The following is a 22,475-nucleotide window of genomic DNA, read 5'->3' as shown; positions in this document are numbered from 1 at the left end:
TGACATTTATTTCTCACAGTTCTGAAGGCCTTCAAGCCCAAGATCAAGGCTCTGGAAGATTCACTTCCAAGCAAGGGCTCTCTTCCTGGCTTGCAGATGGCCCCCTTCTCTCATGGTGGAGAGAGACAGAGCTCTGATCTCTCTTCCTTTGTTTATAAGGACACTAATCCTATCATGAGAGTCCCACTCTCATGACCTCATATAAACCTAATTATCTCCCAAAGCCTCTATCTTTAAATACCACCGTATTAGGGGTTAGGGCTTTAATATGTGAATTTGGAGAGGAGGTACAGCCAATAACACATTCTCAATCATATTTGCACTCCAACTATTTTCATTAATTAGGAAATAGTAAAACTTGAAATTGCAAGGTAAAATGTAATTGTTAATGGGTTTTGAGGAAGAAGATCAGAGAGACAAAGTGCCACGTTCATCTCATCATATCAAGGGTCTACACAATCAACATGACTTATGACTACTGACGTTGATCTTGATCACCTGGCTGAAGTACTGTCAGGTTTCATCACTGTGAAGTTACTCTTTATTTCTCCCTTTCCACACTGTATGCTTTGTGCAGGCCATTCCTTTAAGATGGAGTTTCTATACAATTTGTTTGAAATTCTTCTGCATGAGGGATTTATCTTTTTCCCTCCATTTGTTAATTTATTCCATCATTTCAATGTGGAATCATGGATATATATTTTATACTTCTGGTTATAATCCAATACTATTTTATTTTGCTTTTCAAATCTTTCACTTAGCTCCTGTGCCCCTTTGATATGTCTCCATTAATGTGATTTTTTTTTAGCACTTCCTTAACTTTCTAGCACTATAAGATGCTCCTGCTTGAGGTTTATCTTGTATATTTCCTGCCACAACCATTTCTACAACATAAGAAACCCTGGTTCCTTTTAGCAGTAAATGGTATTAGAAACCAAGATCTGGGTTCTAGTCATGCTCATTGCTACTGGGATGCCTTTTCTTTAAGGCCTTCTCAACTGATAAAAAATAATCTATCTTTGTATACTAACGTATAGATGCATATCTATGCGTATTTCTATATCTAACCACCAGATAACTCAGTTAAACACAAGTTTTAACTGATAACTCTAACTCTAATTCATTGCTCCATAAATAATCCTAGTGCCTTTCCCCTTGAAATTTGCAAATGCCCACTCCAGTAGTGATAAACCTGGCTCCCACCATCCACCATGCACTTGGATTCTAGAATCATGTATAGCAGTATCAGATTGATAACCTGTACCTCTGTGGGAAAAAATTCATCAACCAGAGTACAGTGCTTACGTGCAGGTGCTTTTACCTTTAATCTTACAGTTTCCATTAAGTTCCAAAATTACTTAGGTCAGTACTTCCACGCTAGTAATGCCCCACCCACTCCATGAGGTTGTTTCATACATTTGTAATGCAATTAGATTCCCTTGTCACAGTGTACATTCTTTCCTAGGACCTCTTGACTTCCTAAATAATTATTTAAAATTGCATACTTATGTTTCACTCTGTGCTGTAAAGTTCCATGGGTTTTGACAAATGCATAATATCATATCCACTGTTATGGGTTTAATTGTGTCCCACCCTCAAAGTATATATTTGAGTTCTAACCCCCCAATACCTCAACATGTGACTTTATTTGAGATAGAGTCTGTACACAGATGATACATAAAAGAAGGTCACTAAGGTGAGCTCTAATCCAATAAAGCTAGTTTCCTTATAAAACAAGTAAACTTGGATACAGAGACACACACACGGAGATGCAATATTAAGATGAGGCAGAGATCATGGTGATGCATTACAAGCCAAAAGATGCAAAATTTTCCAGCAAACCACCAGAACTAGGAGAGAGGCATAGAACAGATTCTCCCTCATAGCCCTCCAAAGGAATTAATTATGCCAATACCTTGATTTCAGAGTTCTAGCCTCCAGAATTGTTGTTCTAAGCCACCTAGCTTTGGGTAATTTGTTAGGCAGGTCTAGGAATCTAATACATCCATCATTATATATAGAATAGTTCCACTGCCTAAAAATGTCCTGTGCTTCACCTGTTCATCTCTCACTCCTTCCCCCTGAATCCTTGGCAATCACTGATGGTTTAAGGTTTCTATTGTTTTGCCTGTGAAATGTAATTTTTGGATATCACTTTGGATAATCACTGGCAACTAAAAAAGGAAAGAGAGCACCAGAGAAGAAAAGCGCTTGACTTTCAACCGTTACATTCAGGTATTTGTTGAAAGTTTCAGGAATAATTAAATGTGGGAACTAAGTAGTAAAAAAAGAACTGTCAGAACAAAGAATCCACCAAAATTTCTGAGGTTACAAGTGAAGTAAGGTAAAATAGCAAGTTTTGCTGGCAAATAGTAAAACCTTAAGTACAAAATATTATGTCAGTTATAAAACTTACTACTGACGTCAAATAAAGCAGAGTAATCATCCTATCAAAGCAATGATAAATTAATTGGATTCATGGAATTCATAGTAACTTAAAACACCTGTTATTTTCTTTTGCTGCATCAGCAGGGGACACGCACTTAGATTTAAGTTTATTAACAAGGGATATAATTTGCAAAGCCTAAAAGATATAATGTTCATATATAGATACCAACTTGTGCTCAGCAACAGATGTCAAAATTTATCAGTAACTTCTCTTAAAATATACACAGAAATGGAAAAGAATAAAGATTACATCCTTTCAGTGGACAGAGATAACTTTACAATGATCGTTAACTAAACGTTCAATCCTTTACTCCCTCTTTTTCATCTAAAATGCTTTGCTGCATGGAGAAGTACACATCAAAGTTTCGGCATCAACCGATCACTTTCCAGAGGTGAACACTGCCTCTAGTTGCTTCTAAGGAAAAATGACTCAAGAAAAAAGAGTGAACTATGCTTTGCTTTTAGTAATTCCATCCAACCCATGTGCTTTGCACACACAATTGATTATTTTGTTAAGAATTTAGCACATTATTTTGCTATCGTTTAGAGCGTTTTTGGCACTATAGTATGGAATCTACTATATTACACCACAACCAACTGTGTGTGTATACAGGGTTGTATGTGCAGGATCTGTCTCTTCTGCTACACCGTGGGATTTGAAGACGGCAGAGACTATGTTTTATCTTTAATTCCCAAATTCTTTACACTTGGAACATAGTATGTATTCAATAAACACGGGATTTTAAAATTATTTTCTCCTTCTTAGTCCAAGATTACTAAAAAAAAAGTTGAATTACAGAAAAATATAAAGCAAAATACTTAAATAACCAGTAAGATTACAAACCAAAATTAAATACTTATATTTTGATATATTTTCTTCCGACTTTTTAAAAATGCACACATACTTATATATCTATATGAAGATATATATTACATAATTTGGATCAGATAATAAATTCTATTTAGAGCCTCCCTATTATGCTTACTATTATACGTGCTAATTTTACAATATCATTAAAATCACTTGAATATATCTTTAATGGCTATGCAATGTACAGTGATTTATTTTATCATTCTCACCTTGGCTAATTAATATTTTAAATTAAATTTATACTGTATACAATTTCATGATGAAGCAATATGGCCTTAGAGTCTATGAGCACATAACATTATTATAGCTTAGCAAGAGTTTTTTTTTTTTTATTTAAGTATAGTTGATTTACAATGTTGTGCTAATTACCGCTGTATAGTAAAGTGACTCAGTTATACACACATATATTGTTTTCCATTGTGGTTTACCACAGGATATTGAATATAGTTCCCTGTGCTATACAGTAGCATCTTGTTGTTTATCCATTCTATATATACCAGTTTGCATCTGCTAATCCCAAACCTTTAATCCATCCCTTTCCCACTCCTCTACCCCTTGGCAACCACCAATCTATGCTCTGTGTCCATGATTCTGTTTCTGTTTCACAGCTAGGTTCATTTGTTTCATATTTTAGATTCCACATGTGATATCAAATGGTATTTGTCTTTCTCATTCTGACTTACTTCACTTAGTTTGATAATCTAGTTGCATCTATGTTGCTGGTATTTTGTTCTTTTTTATGGCTGAGTAGTATTGCACTGTATATATGTAGCACATCCTCTTTATCCATTCCTCTCAAAGGACATTCAGGTTGTCTCCATGTCTTGGCTATTATGAATAGTGCTGCTATAAACATAGGGGCGCATGTATCTTTTTGGACTAGAGTTCTGTCTGGATATGTGCCCAGTAGTGGGATTGCTGGATCATATTTTTAGTTTTCTGAGGAACTTCCACACTGCTTTCCATAGTGGCTGTACCCACTTACATCCCCACCAACAGTACAGGAAGGTTCCCTTTTCTCCACACCCTCTCTAGCACTTGTTATCTGTAGACTTTGTAATGATGGCCATTCTGACTTGGGTGAGATGCTACCTCATTGTAGTTTTGATTTGCATTTGTCTACCAATCAGTGATGTTGAGCATCTTTTCATGTGTCTACTGGCCATCTGTATTTCTTATCTGGCAAAATGTCTATTTAGGTCTTCTGCCCATTTTTCAATTGGGTTGTACTTTTTGTTGTTGCTGAGTTTTATGAGTTATTTGTATATTTTGGAAATTAAGCCCATCAGTCGCATCATTTGCAAATGTTTTCTCCTATTGTGTAGATTGTTTTTTCACTTTGCTCATGGTTTCCTTTGCTGTACAAAAGCTTGTTAAGTTTGAGTAGGTCTCATTTGTTTACTTTTGTTTTTATTTCTATTGCCTTGGGAAACTGACCTAAGAAAACATTGGTATGATTTATGTCAGAGAATGTTTTGCTTATGCTCTCTTCTAGGAGTTTTACGGTGTCATGTCTTATGTTTAAGCTTTTAAGCCACTTTGAGTTTATTTTTGTGTATGATGAGAGGGTGTTTTCTAACTTCATTGATTTACATGCAGCTGTCCAACTTTCCCAACACCACTTGCCGAAGAGACTGTCTTTGTCCCATTCTATATTCTTGCCTCCTTTGTTTAAGATTAATTGACTGTAGGTGTGTGGGTTTATTTCTGGGCTCTCTATTCTATTCCTGTGATCCATATGTCTGTTTTTGTGCCAATACCATACTATTTTGATTACTGTAGCTTTGTAGTATTGTCTGAAATCTGGGATGATTATGCCTCCTCCTTTTTTCTTTTTCTTCAGGATTGTTTAGGCAATTCTGGGTCTTTCATGGTTCCATATAAACATTAGGATTATTTGTTCTAGTTCTGTGAAAAAATGTCATGGGTAATTTGATAGGGATAGATTGCTTTGGTTAGTATGGCTATCTTTTTTGTTTTGTTTGTTTGTTTTAAGGGTGGGAACATCTGTATTTGAGGCACCAAAGCAGCAGGAGGGCTCCAGTGTGGGGGTGGAAGGAGGGAGTGGGGGCTGCAGCTAGATTTGGGGGTGGGAAGAGATTCCTGGGTCAGCAGCCTAGACCTGGGAACAGTGAAAGCCCTGTCTCCCAAAAGGCTGCCTGTGAAGTGAGTGAAATGAGGTGTGCAGAGATGCCAGGGGAAAGGAGTTCCAAGTGGGTGCTTGGGGCTCTAGGGGCTGCCAATGCTGGGCTCCTGAAGTTGACTCCCACCCCTTACCCTGAACACAGGCCAAGAGGTGGCCACACACTCACACATGCCCGGCAGGGCACACGGACCACACACCTGTCCACACAGCACATCTTCTGCACCTATGGGTGGACAGGGCCTGGAGAGGGGCAGGCCTGAGATTAGGTGCTCCTCCCAGCATGTCTCAGTGTGTTCTGACTCAGGGACCTTCAGGTTCGGTTTCCAGGTTCCCCTAGGAAGGCTGACCAGGAAGTAAGGGTAGCTGGCAGGTGTGGGTGCAGGGGGCAGGCTTGCCTGTGGGGACCCAGGGATGAAAGGGTGGGATCAGCAAGGTGAAGAGTCAGAGGGGGAGGCTTTGAGATCCTCTTGGGTTTGGGAGGGGCTGGGCTTCTTTCCTTCCTGAGCTTTGGGAGTCTGGGCCAGGCCCAGGGTCCCAGCGGTCAGGGGCCAAACCACAGCAGAGCCGACAGCAGGCTGAGCAGGAGCCCAAGGCCCAGCACAGTGGCGCTGGCCCGCAGCCTGCCATCGGCTGCACTGATGTTGCACAGGAAGCTCTGGCAGCAGTCCACAGATGTCACACTGAGATTGATGCTTGGGATGGGGCAGATCGGGGAGCAGCCCTTGTTCAGGATGTAGCCAAAGTCCACCACGTTCCCGATGCCAGCGGATGCAGAGAAGGTCACACAGTAGTTGTCCGTATCAGAACAGATGGTGGGCTTCAGGGAGTACCAACTGCTGTTCTTATTTACGCAAGAGAAGCATACCAGGGAGTGGGCTCACTCCACACCCAGGAGGGCAGCCAGCAGCACCAGCAGGAAGACCTTCACTCTGGAGGAGACAGGCGTCCTGTCTGGGTCCCACGAAGCCGAAGAAATCAGCCCTGTTCGCCGGCGGATTCAGGTCCCCGGCCCAGCCGCGCAACCAATCTGCCCCAGAGCCTGCGCCCGCGGTAGCCCACAGTCCCCACCGGCAAGCTGGCTATCTTATCAATATTAATTCTTCCAACCCAAGAGCATGGGATATCTTTCTTTTGAATTATCCTCAGTCTCTTTTATTAATGTTTTATAGTTCTCAGCATATAAAAGTCTTTCACCTCCTTGGTGAGGTTTATTCCTAAGTATTTTATTTTGGGGGTGGCTTAGCAAATGTTTCTAATTTTTATGTTGCATTACTTTTTGTAAGATTTTTAGATCATATTAAATTTGACAAATGGTAGGGCTAGGACTAGGGTGAGGCCAGCAAAGTGTCTAAGACAAAAAATTTAAGGAGATACTCACTCTTCAGTGCAAATGCTGACCCTACACTTACATGAACCTAAGCATGAGTGCTTCCTTAAATTTGCACTAGTTCCTTTGTTTGCCTCACACTAGTCAGGTCCCTGAGTAAATGTTAATCTTAATTTTTGCAGCATCCTAAAAATATACCATGTGAGAAGTGTTAGGTTATTCTGTTCCTAAAACCTAAGCTCTATTTTCACATTTAGAAAACATTCTTTGTAAATCATTATTTTTCATTTGGAGTTCATCTGTGTGTATTATTACTTCTAAATTAGGATCTTTAAATCTTTCTGTTATGTTATTGTGCATAAAATATGTTACCCTCTAATCTGACACTGTTTATAACAGAAGCCAAAAGCAACTTCGTGTTGTTTTCCATTTCACCACTCAGGAAACTTAGGCACGTGTTTGATTTAATAAACAATAAAGGCTATCACACAGGATTTTTTTTGTAAAAACTATTAAACACCATTACATGTAAAGGACCTGGCACAGGGCTTGACATAAAGCAAACTCTAAACATCAAAGGTATTAGTTATTACTACGTATTTATTATTATTGATATACACGTCTACCTTCTTTTTGCCTATCTTAGATAGCTTCTCCTACTGTTTGCTGCAGATTCTACATGTGTGCTCTTAATTCCATGTCCTTCTGCCTCCTCAACACTGTAACCATTTGCCAAATGTCTTAAATAGAATAAACACTTATTGCCTTTACTTCTTAATCTGCCATTAATTTCTAAATGTGACTAATAGTCTAGTCCTCAAAACCAGTTCAAAATGTACTTGTCATTAACATATTTTTCCTCTCTGTAGCACTGGAATATTTAATCGTATCTCCTTGAACCCCATTTTTCTTGCCTGGAATCTCTAACACCATTCAACCATGACTGTCTTTATATCTCTAAGGACACTTCTTCTTAGTTTTTTGTTTGTTCATTTTCTTTCATTTGCTTGTCTTGCTTGTTTTGGAATGGCACTAGACATCAAGTAGAATTTGAAATATTAAGATGGTATATCTAAAGGGTTTTCTGCAAACAGTGACAGTTTTACTTCTTCTTTGTCAATTTGGATTCCTTTTATTTTTCTCCTCTGATTGCTGTGGCTAGGAATTCCAAAACTATGTTAAATAATAGTGGCGAGAGTTGGCACCCTTGTCTTGTTCCTGAGTTTAGAGGAAATGCTTTCAGTTTTTCACCATTGAGAAAAATGTTTCCTGTGATTTTCTCATATGTGGCGTTTATTACGATGAGGTATGTTCCCTCTATGCCCACTTTCTGGAGGGTTTTTGTCATAAATTGGTGTTGAATTCTGGCGAAAGCTTTTTCTGCATCTACTGAGATCATCGTATGGTTTTTATGCTTCAATTTGTTAATATGGTGTGTCAAATTGATTGAGTTGTGTATACTGAAGAATCCTTGTATTCCTAGGATAAATCCCACTTGATCATGGTATATGATTTTAATGTGTTGTTGGATTCGGTTTGCTAGTGTTTTATTGAGGATTTTTGCATCTGCTCATCAGTGATATTGGCCTGTAATTTTCTTTTTTGGTCATATCTTTGGCTTTGGTATCAGGGTGGTGGTAGCCTCAGAGAATGAGTTTGGGAGTGTTCCATCCTCTGAAATGTTTTGGAAGAGTTTGAAAATGATAGGTGTTAGCTCTTCTCTAAGTGTCTGATCATATTTACCTGTGAAGCCATCTAGCCCAGGACTTTTGTTTGTTGGAAGACTTTTAATCACAGTTTCATTTTCATTACTTGAGACCAGTTTGTTCATATTTTCTGTTTCTTCCTGGTTCAGTCTTGGAGGGTTGTACCTTTCTAAGAATTTGTCCATTTCTTCCAGGTATATGTAGAAAATCCTAAAGATGCCACCAGAAAAATATTAGAGCTAATCAATGAATTTAGTAAAGTCACAGGATACAAAATTACACAGAGAAATTTCTTGCAGTCCTATACACTAACAATGAAAGATCAGGAGGAGAAATTAAGGAAAAAATCCCATTTACCACTGCAACAAAAATAATAAAGTTCCTAGGAATAAACCTACCCAAGGAGGCAAAAGACCTGTAGGCAGGAAACTGTAAGATACTGAGGAAAGAAATCAAAGATTACACACACAGATGGAGACACATACCATGTTCTTGGATTGGAAGAATCAATACTGTGAAAATGACTACACTACCCAAAGCAATCTACAGATTCAATGCAATCCCTATCAAATTACCAATAGCATTTTTCACAGAACAAGAACAAAAATTTTTACCATTTGTATGGAAACACAAAAGACCTTGAATAGCAAAAGCAATCTTGAGAAGGAAAAACAAAGCTGGAGGAATCAGGCTCCCTAACTTCAGACTATACTACAGGGCTACAGTAATCAAGACAGTAAGGTACTGGCACAAAAACAGAAATATAGATCAATGGAACACGACAGAAAGCCCAGAGATAAATCCATGCACCTATGGTCACCTAATCTATGACAAAAGAGGCTAGAATATGCAATGGAGCAAAGACAGCCTCTTCAATAAGTGGTGCTGGAAAAAATGGACAGCTACATGAAAAAAAATGAAATTAGAAGAGTCTCTAACATGATACACAAAAATAAACTCAAAATGGATTAAAGGCCAGACACTATAAAACTCTTAGAGGAAAATATAGGCAGAATACTCTTTGACATAAATCGCAGCAAGATCTTTTTTGACCCATCTCCTAGAGTAATAAGAACAAAAACAAATTACAATTGGGACTGAATTAAACCTAAAAGCTTTTGCACAGAAAAGGAAAACATAAATAAGACGAAAAAAGAACCCTCAGAATGGGAGAAAATATTTGCACGCAAAGCAACTGACAAAGGATTAATCTCCAAAATATACAAGCAGCTCATGCAGCTCAATATCAAAAAAACAAACAACCCAATCCAAAAATAGGCAGAAGACCTAAAAAGACTTTTCTCCAAAGAAGACAAAGAGATGGCAACAAACACATGAAAAGATGCTCAACATCACTAATCATTAGAGAAATGCAAATCAAAACTACAATGAGATATCACCTCACACCGGTCAGAATGACCATCATCACAAAATCTAGAAACAATAAATGCTGGAGAGGGTGTGGAGAAAGGGAACTCTCTTGCACTGTTGGTGGGAATGTAAACTGATACAGCCACTATGAATAAAAGTATGGAGGTTCTTAAAAAACTAAAAACAGAACTACCGTATGACCCAGCAATCCCATTACTGGGCATATATCCAGACAAAAACGTAATTCAAAAAGACACATGCACCCCAGTGTTCACTGCAGTGCTACTTACAATAGCCAGTACATGCAAACAACCAAATGTCCATCAACAGAGGAATGGATAAAGATGTGATACATATATACAATGGAGTATTATTCAGCCATAAAAAGCAATGAAATTGGGTCACTTGTGGAGACATGGATAGATTTAGAGACTGTCATACAGAGTGAAGTAAGTCAGAAAGAGAAAAACAAATATTGTATATTAACACATACATGTGGAATCTGAGAGAATTGGTATAGACGATCCTATTTACAAAGCCGAAATAGAGAAAGAGATGTAGAGAACAAACGTATGGATACCAAGGGGTAAGGGGGGGGGATCAATTGGGAGATTGGGATTGACATATAAACACTATTGACACTACGTATAAAATAGATAACTAATGAGAACCTACTGTATAGGGAACTCTACTCAATGCTCTGTGATGACCTAAATGGAAAGGAAACCCAAAAAAGAGGGGATATATGTATATGTGTATAGCTGATTCACTTTGCTATAGAAACTAACACAACTATAAAGCAACTATACTCCAATAATTTAAAAAAAAATAAGAAAAAAAACTTAAAAAAGAGTTTTCTGGAAATATTTTGTAGTGAAGAATGGGAAAAGTAAAGAAATAATATGTGGATGGAGATTACAGAAAAAAGGAATTATAGGAGAAGGAGATAACTTGGGAAAGGAAGTTCAGTTTAAGTATATTGTGTTGGAGAGGTCTATAGCAGCGGTCCCCAACCTTTCTGGCACCAGGGACTGGTTCAGTGGAAGACAATTTTTCCAGGGATGGGGTGGGGGGGGGGTGATTCAGGCAGTAATGCAAGTGATCAGGAGTGATGGGAAGCAGTAGATGAAGCTTCGCTGGCTTGCCCACCACTCACCTCTGGCTATGCAGCCTGGTTCCTAACAGGCCACAGATCTTTACCAGTCCGCAGCCCGGGGGTTGGGGACCCCTGGTCTACAGGACATGCATAAGGGAAGATCAAGTAAGCAGTTGAAATATGCAGTTCTGAGAAATCTATTTGAGTTAAGAATTTGGCAGTGATCAGCATAGAGATAGTTATTAAAGTCTACTGTTTAATGACATCCCCTCGAAATATTAATAAGAAAAAGAAACAAGAAAAAAACTCTGGGGATGAAAATATAATAGCTATGTAGAAAATGAAAATCCTGAACCTGAAAAGCATTTGGTGGTTGATAATGACAAAGCCGCTGAAAAGAATTATATGACAGAGAAATGTCATTTGATTTGGCATTTATGAGGCATTGAGTGTCTGACCTTCGAGATCAGGGAAGGAATGTGAATAGATATCCAATGCAAAAATGGAACGATAACGTATAAGAAACTGAAGCACCAAATGACAGTCTAATAAGTTCAAGAAACTTGGTGGTATGGAAGTTTAAGCGAGACCTGAAATAGAAAGAAGGATTTTTTCATTAATTATTAAAAACATGACCATGTTTATGGATCTCTTAATAGTGGCTTGACATTTGACTGTAGATAAATAAAAGAAGTGATTGGTATAGTTGAGGGTTTCTCTAAAATTATTTACTTGACTTTTTAGGGGATTCAATCAGCAATTAGATGACTTTTCTGTAGTGCTTAGAATCATGGGACTTAACAACATGAGAAAAGGAAAACGTGAAGTCAGTGGACCTGGGGGAGAAGGAATGGTGGGAACATGAAAGTGGCAGGGAAATATTCTAAGTTTAATATCATGGAAGTAGAGCAGTTCCAAGTGATAATCAGGCCAAAGAGGCAACTATGCATGTGAGTTGTAACTGTTTGGCATAGAGTACTTCCAAGAACAATAAAGTGAAGGTGCAGGAAAGGGCACCAAGGTGAAGCAGTATGGTGTATATAACTGGGTATGGCTGTGATAAAGGAGAATAATACATTCGTTTACTGATGGAGTTTGACCCTTGGTATTTTACCACAAATAACTAAGTCACAAATAAGTTAACCTGAATCATAAAACCATAAAGCTTTAAAACTGAAATGGATATCTAAAATAGACTTGCTGAACTGCCATCATTTTACAATTGAGGAAGTGGTGAAAATGTGAGTTGTCAGAAGTCGCACTTATAGAGAGTAACAACTTTAAGTTTACATAAAAACTTAGTACTTCATGGATGGACCTAGAGATTAACATACTAAGTGAAGTAAGTCAGACAGAGAAAGACAAATATCATATGATTTCACTTATATGTGGAATCTAATAAAAAATGATACAAATGAACTTTTTTACAAAACAGAAACAGACTCACAGATCTCAAAATCAAACTTATGGTTACCAAAGGAGAAATGTGGGGGGAAGTGATAAATTAGGAGATTAGGATTAACATATACACACTACTATACTTAAAATAGATAACTAACAAGGACCTACTGCATAGCACAGGGAACTCTACTAAATATTCTGTAATAACCTACATGAGAAAAGAATCTGAAAAATAATATATATGTATAATATATATATATCTGATTCACTTTGCTATATACCTGAAACTAACACAACACTCTAAATCAACTATACTCCAATAAAAAAAAAACACAACAACAAAAACTTAGCACTTGGCTACATGTGCAGGCATATCTCAGAGATATTGTGAATTTGGTTCCAGACCACCACAATAAAATGAATATAGCAATAAAGTGAGTCACACAAATTTTTTTGTTTCCCAGTCCATATAAAAGTTAGGTTTACACTGTGCTGTAGTCTTAATAACATTATGTCTAAAAAAATGTACATACCTAATTTAAAAATACTTTATTGCTAAAAAATACTGTCACTTGAGACTTTAGCAAGTTGTAATTTTCTTTTTTTTGGTGGTGGGTTTGAAATATTGAAAGAATTACCAAAATGTCACACAGAAACAAGAGGTGGGGAAATGTTGGAAAAATGGCAGTGACAGATTTGGTCAATGCAGGGTTGCCACAAACCTTCACTTTGTAAAAAATACAGTATCTGTGAAGTGCAATAAAGTGAAGTACAATAAAACAAAGTATGCCTGTAATTTAAATGGATCGTATCTTACTGATACTGAAGAGTGTTTTCTATCATGGGAAGAGTATCTGATCTGTCCTCTCCACAGAGTTGCATTTTTAGTTCTTTGTCCTCCAGTATTTATTGGATTGCTAATGGTTTATTAATCGATAAAACAGTGTTTTTTTTAGATAAGAGAACAGGCAAGTTTTGATTGGTTCATGCAAATCATATCACTTTTTAACAATTTTATATTTTATTTATAACTTACATTGATTGAAAATGTCTCCTCAAATTTTGTCATTGGCTAGTGTTAAATAATGTCTGAATCACATTGTGATTTACCCAACTAAATATCTTTTAATTTCACTGAGCTCAATAGAAAAGAATTATTAATTTCTCTTTGTGTATATAATAATTTAGAATTGTAGAATGAATTACATTGCTAGAAGGGTTCACTGAAATTAAACAATCCCACTCCCTCCTTTTTTTAGGTGAGCAAAACAGAGATCAGAAAAGTTCAAATGAATGGTCCCACATGACTTATGCTACATGATTAGGTTTCTTAGATTTCTTAATTCCTTTGCACTTTCCAAGCTCCTCCTATCCCAGGAATTTAAGTACTTGGTGACATAGTTGTGGATTAGTGGAGCTTTTGAGCCTCAATCTCCACTACAGTTCATTTTAGTGTAACATATTATTCTCTCTTCTCAGGATAATATAACATCTTATTTAACCTTACTTTACATCTTGATATTCAGCTCCTTCATATCACATGGTCATTAGAATTTATATTTTTGGTTGACAAGAAATGAATCCCTAAAAAGGAGCAGCCTAACAAGACAAAAATACTTTTAGACAATAATCACTCTACTACAGTAAAAAAAGCCCCAAACTGTGGTCCCAAGCCCATTCATATTAGCAAAAGCTGAGTGGGGAGCACAGACTTCTGCCCTCACAAGTATGTACTTAAGTGTCTCTACACCCTCACTGATTGCTGCAGTAGAGATTACATGGGGACTCTGGACTTGAACCCTCACTGGGTAGTAACCAGGTGCCCTCTGGCAAGGTGTTAAAGAAGGCTTAATGGAGTCAGGACTTTCACCATCACCTGACAGAAATGAGGTCACGCCTACTGCAGCATTAGTGGACACCTGCAGTGCCAGAAGCCTCACCCTCATCCAGTAAAATGAGAATCCTTCCCCTCATGTGTCAGTGCAGACTAAGTGGGGAAACCTGGACTTCTACCTTCATCTGGTAGTAATGAGAAGGTACCCTTTTCTTCCCCAAAAGGTGAGCAGTGTCAAATAAAGCCAATTAAAACAGAAGATTTAAGTAAGTTGTAAGCTCTCACAATATAATATTAAATATTCAGGTTTCAGTCACAAACCACTCATCATCCAACTACCAGGAAGATCTCCAACTAAATGAAAAAAGACAATCAATAGATGCCAACACTGAGATGGCAGAAATATTAGAATTGTCTGACAAATATTTTTTAAGTAGCCATGATAAAAATACTTCAAAAGCAATTATGATCATTCTTGGAAAATTAAAAAAATAGAAAGCCTCAGAAAAATAGAAAGCTTTGATAAAGAAACGAAAGATATAAAGAACGAACCACCAAATGAAAATGAAAATCTCAGTGGACTCTTCCTTTTGCATCTTCCATTATAGAATGCAAGATGCAAAAGAAAAAATCAGTAACACGGAAGATGGAACAATAAAAATTACCAATCTGAACAATTCTATTCTAAAAATAGAATGGGGGAAAAAAAAAACCCATACCTCAGGGACTTGCTGGACTATAATAAAAGATGTAGCATTTTTGTCATCATAGTTGCAGACAGAGAGCAAAGAGGGCAACACTGAAAAAATACTTGAAGAAGTAACAGCTGAAAACTTAGCAAATATGACAAGAGATATGAAACTACAGACTCAAGAAATAATAACCCCAAACAGGACAAACCTAAGAAAACCTATACCAGGACACATCATAATTAAGATGAAAACTAAAAACAAAGAAAATATCTTGAAATCAGTCAGAGAAAAATGACACTATATCTCTAAGGAAAAAACAATTTAAAATGACAGAGGACTTTTTATCAGAAATCACAGAAGACGGAAGAAATGGGCACAACAGGAAGGACCTGTGGCCCACCATTTTATACCCAGCAAAAACATCCTTCAGTAACAAAAGGGAAATCAAGACACTCTCCAATGAAGAAAAACTAAGAGAATTTGTCAGCAGATCTCCCCTAAAAAACTGGCTAAAGGAAGTTTTCTAAACAGAAAGGACATGATAAAAGAAGGAACCTTGAAACAGCAAGTAGGAAAAAAAATAATATTTCATGGTAAGCAAAACATGGGTAAATGTGACAAGTTTTCCCTCTACTCCTGAATTTTCTAATTTATGTTTGAAAGTTAAAGTAAATATCATAAGACTGTCTAAAGTGGTTCCAAATGCATGTAGAAGAAACAATTATAAATAGGAGAAGGTAAAGGATATACAAGGAAATGAGTTTTCTATACTTCACAAAATCTTATAAAATAATGACTCCAGCTGACTGTGATAATACGTACATATAATGTAATACCTATGGCAACGAATTAAGAAAAACTATGCAAAGGTACACTCAAAAATACTAGAAAGATACATTCAAAATAAATAAAGAAAAAAGAACACAGGGGAAAAAAGGCAGACTTAAGCCTTAACATGTCATTAATTATTCTGTAAATGATATAAATACACCAATTAAAAGACAAAGATTGGCCGATTTGATTAAAAATTATGGCCCAACTATATACTGTCTATAAGAAACTCATTTCAAGTATTGGGTTGGCTAAAAAGTTCACTCGGGTTTTGAAAAACCTGAACGAACTTTTTGGCCAATCCATATAACAGCATAGGCAAGTTGAAAGTATAAGAAAGAAAAAATGTATATATCATACAAACACTAATTAAAGGAAAGCAAGAGTGGTTATGTGAATATCAAATTAAATCAACTTCAGAAAAAATAAAATTAACAGGGACAGAGAGGACAGAGAGGGACATTATATAACAGTAAAAAGATCAATCCAAAAAGTAAACACAGCAATCCTAAATAAGTATGCATCAAACAATGAAGATTCAAAATATATGGAGCAAAAATCAGTAAGACTAAAAGTAGAAATAGAAAAACCTACAATTATAGTTAGATATTTCAACTATCTTTCCTCAATAATTGATAGAACAACAAGACAAAAAATAGCAAAAATATAGAAACTCTGAACAACATCAACCAACTGGATCTAATTAAAATTTATACAATACTTCACCTAACAGCAGCAGAATATACATTCTTTTCATGTCCCCCAGAATACACACCAAGATAGGCCATATTCTGGGCAACAAAACAAATTTAAAAGAGCTGAAATCATAGGAGTGCATTCTCTGACCACAATGAAGTAAAGCTATAAATCAATAATAAGAATATACCAGGTAAATCTCCAAACCCTTGGAAACTAAAAAACACAATTCTAAATAATCCACGTGCCAACGACAAACTTAAAGCAATGCAAAAAGGAAAGCTTAAAGCACTAAGTGCATATATTGGAAAGGAAAATTCACAAATCAATAATCTAAGTCTCATCTTAACAACCTAGAAAAAGAAGACCCATATAAACCCAAAGCAAGCAGAAGGAGGGACACAGTAAAGATATGAGTAGATTTAAATTAAACTGAAAACAGAAAACAAGACAGAAATATCAGTGAAGAAAGAGAAGAAAGAGTTCTTTGAAAAGATAATAAAATTGGACAAATCTTTAGCAAAACTAGAAAAAAGAAAACCCAAAAAGATGCAAATCACTACTATCAGGAATGAAACAGAGAGTATCACAATAGATTATTCAGGCATCAAAAGAATAATAAGGAAATACTGTGAACACCTTTACACACATGGATTTGACACAAGGAAGAAATGGACCAATTCTTCAAAAAACACAAGCTATCAAAATTCATCCAATATGAAATAGGTAACTTAAGTATCCCTTTAAATATTAAGGAAACTGAGTTCACAATTTTGAACATCCCCAAAAATAAATATCCTGGTCCAGATGGTTTCACTTGAGAATTCCACCAAATATTTAAAGAAGAATTAACACATTCAAAACTATCTCTTTGGGAAAATATGAGATTGTAAAATTTTCCAATTCATTTTATGAAACTGGTATTAAATACCAAAATAAGACAAATAATCAGTACACAAAAAAAGAAAACTACAAACATACACCCCTCATGTATACAGATGTAAAAGTCCTTAACAAGTTATTAGCAAGTAGATTTCGATAACAGTTAAAAGAATTATAAACCATAATCAAGTAGGGTTTATTCCCTATATGCAAAGCCGGTTAATATTTGAACATCGTCAATCAATGTAATCCACCATATTAACAGGTTAAAGAAGTTAAAAGTCACATTGATTCCAGTGGTGAAAAGACAGAAGAAGGACCTTGGTTTTTGTCTTCTTTGAAGAAAGAATTCAGCAAAGAGACCAAGATTATGAAAAAAATAAAAGCGTCTACTAGAAGCAAAGTGCATGTGAAAGAATGCACAGGCAAACTCAGAATGACTTACGCACCATAAAGGCAGCTTAGGTTGCTTATGTGGGGACAGCTTTCCAGGTTGTCTCTGGCCAGTCACCTCCATATTTGGTCCTGGTGTGCGCATGCATCTCTCAGCCAAGATAGATTCCAGCTGGCCTCTTCTCCCTCCTTTTGTCCTTCCCCTAGACTAAGGGCCTTCTCTGTGCATGTGTTGGGCCCAGAAATCCACAAGAATACACCCAGCCAGGGCCCAATGCTCCCACTGGTATCCCATCTCAAAGTATCAGCAGGAGACCAGCTGTATCTGCTTAGCCTGGGGCCTATCTACTCCTACCTCAACATGGTCATAGCAACATATGCAGAATAAGCTTTTAGCAAATTTCAACACCCATATATGATAAAAATAAGAATAAGCTTGAAAAAGAGCATCTACCAAAAAAACAAAATAAAACAAAACCCTACAGGTAACATTACATTCAACAGTCAAAGAATAAATGCTTTCATCCACAGAGAACAAGATAAGAATGTCCATACTCATTCAATGCAGCACTGGAAGTTCCAGCCAGTGCCACAAAGACCAAATACAGTATTTAGAATGTATAAAGAAGTCTCAAAACTCAATAATAAAAAAAAAAAAACAAATAATCCAATTAGAAAATAGGCAAAAAAAGAGACATTTCACTAATGAGGACATATAAGCACATGCATGCTTAATATCATTTGAGAAATGTAAGTTAAAACCACAAGATATTATTAACCAGAGTGCCTAAAATAAAAAAAATTTAAAAAATGACAGCACCAAATGCTCGTGAGGATTCAGAGAAACTGGACCACTCATACATTGCTGATGAGAATGCAAAGTGGTACAGTCACTCCCAAAAAGTTTTTCAGTTTTTACAGAACTAAACATGCAACTACCATACTACTCAGAAATTGCACTCTTGGGCATTTATCCCAGAGAAATGAAAATTTATGTTCACACAAAAACCTGTGTATAAATATTTATACCAGCTTTATTAGTAATAGCCCAACACTGGAAACAACCCAAATGTCCAACTGGTGAACAGTTAAAGGAACTGTGGTATACCTATACCATGCAAAATTATTCAGAAATAAAAAAGAATAAACTACTAACACACACAACTTGGATAAATCTCCAGAGAATTATGCTGATTGAAAAAATCCAACCCTAAAAAGTAACTTATTCTATAATTCTATTTATACATTACCGAAATGACAAAATTATATAAATGGAGAAGAGATGGGTGGTTGCGGGGAATTAGAAGGTGGAGACTGGGAGTGAACTGGGTGTGGCTATAAAAGAACAACATGAGGGATCCCCGTTGCTATGGAAATGTTCTGCATCTTGACTGTGGCAATATCTTGGTTGTGATATTGTACTATAATTTTTTCAAGATGTTACTATTGAGGGAAACTAGGTAAAGAATACATGATGTATTTCTGTATTATTTCTTACAACTTACATGGGAATCTACAATAATTTAAAACTAAAAAGTGTAAATAAACAATAAATCCCTAGCTCTCTCCTCCTTCCCTGATACTCACTCCACCACCAAAAGTTTCCTCTTTCAAGTGAAACAAAGAAATCACTCCCACTATATTAAGAAAAAAAGAAAAAAGAAAAACATGCAATTGCAACACATACATGATTATAAATGGTCTTAAATCTTTACATTGGATGGAAGAATGAAAAGAATCAGATAACACCAAATAACACATAACCCTCTGATAAAGTGTTTCTTCATCTTATATAAAGCTCTGGCCACTTTTGATAAATATAAAAATCATACAACTTCCCTATAATACTATCGGAAATTTCAAAATAAATGATAATCACCAAACCATCCAAAGCATTAAAACTTTTGTCTATGCGTTTTCAACCGTCTTCCCAGAGACTGAATGCACTGCAATCCATAAAACACCAACGTAGAAGGAACATAGCCTTAATGTGAGCCAGGCAGTTCCTGCTATGTTTGACTTTTATGCCATTCAGGTCTCTGCTGGTTTTCTGGGGACTTGCAATCGGATGTTGTGACTGAGAAGAAAGCCAAAAGAAAATAAACATATTTAACTTTCTTCAGAGTTGGGGCTTTGGTTTGGTTAACATCATCAGTAAGGAAAACAACAAAAACACAGAAGAAGAGAACGTGGTTACGGAACACTCATCTAACTTGAGAACTGGCGCCAGACAGGGGGCTTCAAGAGAATGAAAGCACATAAACAGATTGTTGTTTCTTTCCTGTTGCCTCTCCTATTTATAACTATCTATATCTATATCTACATCTTTATCTCCAGAATCCATTTCTCACCACCATCATCACTACTATCCTGGAACAAACCGTCGCCATGCCGCTCAATTCTCGCAATAGATGTCTCTACTTCTACAGGCGATACGCAACCATTTAATTCTCCACACAACAGTCGGAGATCCTTACTAAACATAAGTCAGGTTGATTGCGTTACTTCTCTGCTCAAAGCTGAGTGGCTCCCACTGGTGCCAAGAAAAGCCGAAATCCTGTACTTGTCTACAAGGTCCTGCAGGCGAAGCCCCACATTCACCTCCCTTGTGCAGCTCCAGCCGCACTGGTTTCCTCCTCAGGTGAAGCTGGGTCCTGAGGAGCCAGGAGCCTGCACCCCGCCTTCCCATCCTCAGCTCCATCTGCACTACAGAGACGTCGCGGGGACCCCAAGCCCACCTCCAACCCTGCTCGTCCCTTTCCTCCACAGCTTGCCGGGTCACACTCACCTCAACACCAGCCCGAGGACTGCAGAGAATGAGACCCAGCCGGCCGGGGAAGCGAGAGAAGGGAACTCAGGGGTCCCCGGTACCCCGGATGGAGGTCAAAGGTGGTGGCACCCCAGAACTGGCACATGCGCGGTCTCCCTGCTCTGCTCTTTCCCCGGGAGGGAAGCGAGCGGGGATGGTTGGAAGCAAGCGAGGAGAGCGGAGTCTAGCGTCCACAGCAGTCTCTGCGTAGAGCCCTGGTGCTCTGGTTGTTCCTCCCACCCTTGGGTAAGTGCCCTCGCTTAGATTCTCTGTCGCCTGCTGTCCCTCTGCCCGTGGTATTTGCCCCTGATATGCCTGTGACTCACTCCCTCACTGCCTTTGGAGGTATTGCTTAAATCACCCTTTCTCAGAGGCGTCATCTGACCGGGGTATTTCGTTGTACCACCCTTATCCCCACGCTTGCGATCCATGCCCCTTTCTTTATTTACTTTTTCTTTGTCCAAATCACTGCTCACTTTCTAAGGTAGATAATTTTATTATTTTGTTTTCTGTAACACCGTGCTAGGAGGTAACCTTCTTCTGGATAAGAAAAAAAATTCTCCAGCCATCCTGGCTTCAGCTTTTAGGTCACAGCAAGGACTTTCTGTTCTACTTCAGTTCTGGCTCTTTTCTTCATGCTCTCGGTCACTATCTAGAACCAAGCAAACATCCTTCACTTGAATTACTACCTTAGCCTTCAGCTGCATACTATTCAGTGTATCCCCTTACATGCATTTAGAGGGTTTTCTAAAATGCAAACCTATTTTACTCGCCTGTCTGAAACCATTTAATGTTTTCCCATTGTAGTTAGGACTGCATAGAAGTTGAGTGAGAAAGCTAATTTGACAAATAGAACAATGGTGGAGCACCTTTACGCTTAAGCTTTGAGATCATACAATTATTCCTATTCCAGTGGGGCTTCTGAATATGGCCTTAGGGAGAGAGGGAGTGGTTGTGACTTGAGGCACTCTGGAATTTGAGAGTGATGTGCATGATATGTGTCACCCCTATTCCAATCTGGACAGATGAACTTCTCCAGCAGTCTTCTGCATTCCTGTTTAGACAAAGAGTAGGCAGTCACTGGGATTCTCCCATGGTTTCTGTTTTGCAGGTAGTTTAACAATATTGAGGAACTTGGAAGTTTATTAGCATGAAAGGAAGGCTTTGTGAGGAGTAAGGGAGAAGTGAAACAAGGCAGAATGAGAGCAATTGTTTAGAGAGATTTTTAACAGTCCTTGGTATTGAGCAAAGATAATATCCTCTGATGGCAGGAGGGGAGATGGTGAGGTTAGTATTGATCAGTAGCCTGGTCTGCAGCTCTGAGGGAAGCAATTTGACATGTAGAATCAATGACACATAGTAAGATAAAGCTAGAAGATATCTTAGTAAAGTGTTAATATATTACTTAGTAAAATCTTACTATGTAGTTAGTATACTTAGTATATACTTAGTGATATCTTTACATCTATTTTATTCCAGGTAAATTCTGTGAATGTTCAGCTAATTTAAAAACCTCTATCTCAAGATGGAGTATGGAAAAGAGTGTTGTATCATTATGTAAATAATGTCATATTCATATTAATTTAATAGACTAATTTCCATCAAAACATGGATCATATCTGTCTTATTTGTTATTCCTGATTCCTAGAGCAATGCCTGGGAGCATGCTTTTTATTTTTTTGGATAAATGAATCACATTTATTAGTTTTATATCATTTTTGTTTCATGTCATATTACCATTATATACACAAAAGCTTTTTTAAAAATGTTTTACCTGAATGAGAATTTTGCAATCTTATGGTCTATTTCTAATATCCTGTGAGAAATACCGTATGAAGGATAGTTTGAAGGATGGATGTTCATGGTAGATTACCTCGAAGTTAGAAAAAAGAAATGTCCTATTATGAGGTATTTTAACTTAGATTATATAATTAGGTAGGTAGTCCTTATTGTTCAGTGACTTGAAAATATA

The 22,475-nt window shown here is 37.2% G+C and overlaps 1 pseudogene; it reads right to left on the bottom strand.

Annotated features, from left to right (window-relative positions):
* Positions 1-6,006: 6,006 nt before the first annotated feature.
* On the bottom strand, positions 6,007-20,395 carry LOC130854986 (lymphocyte antigen 6E-like; annotated as a pseudogene).
* Positions 20,396-22,475: the final 2,080 nt, after the last annotated feature.

Source organism: Hippopotamus amphibius, chromosome 6, assembly GCF_030028045.1.
Source record: "Hippopotamus amphibius kiboko isolate mHipAmp2 chromosome 6, mHipAmp2.hap2, whole genome shotgun sequence".
NCBI lineage: Eukaryota > Metazoa > Chordata > Mammalia > Artiodactyla > Hippopotamidae > Hippopotamus > Hippopotamus amphibius.
This window is presented reverse-complemented; position numbering and strand designations above follow the sequence as displayed.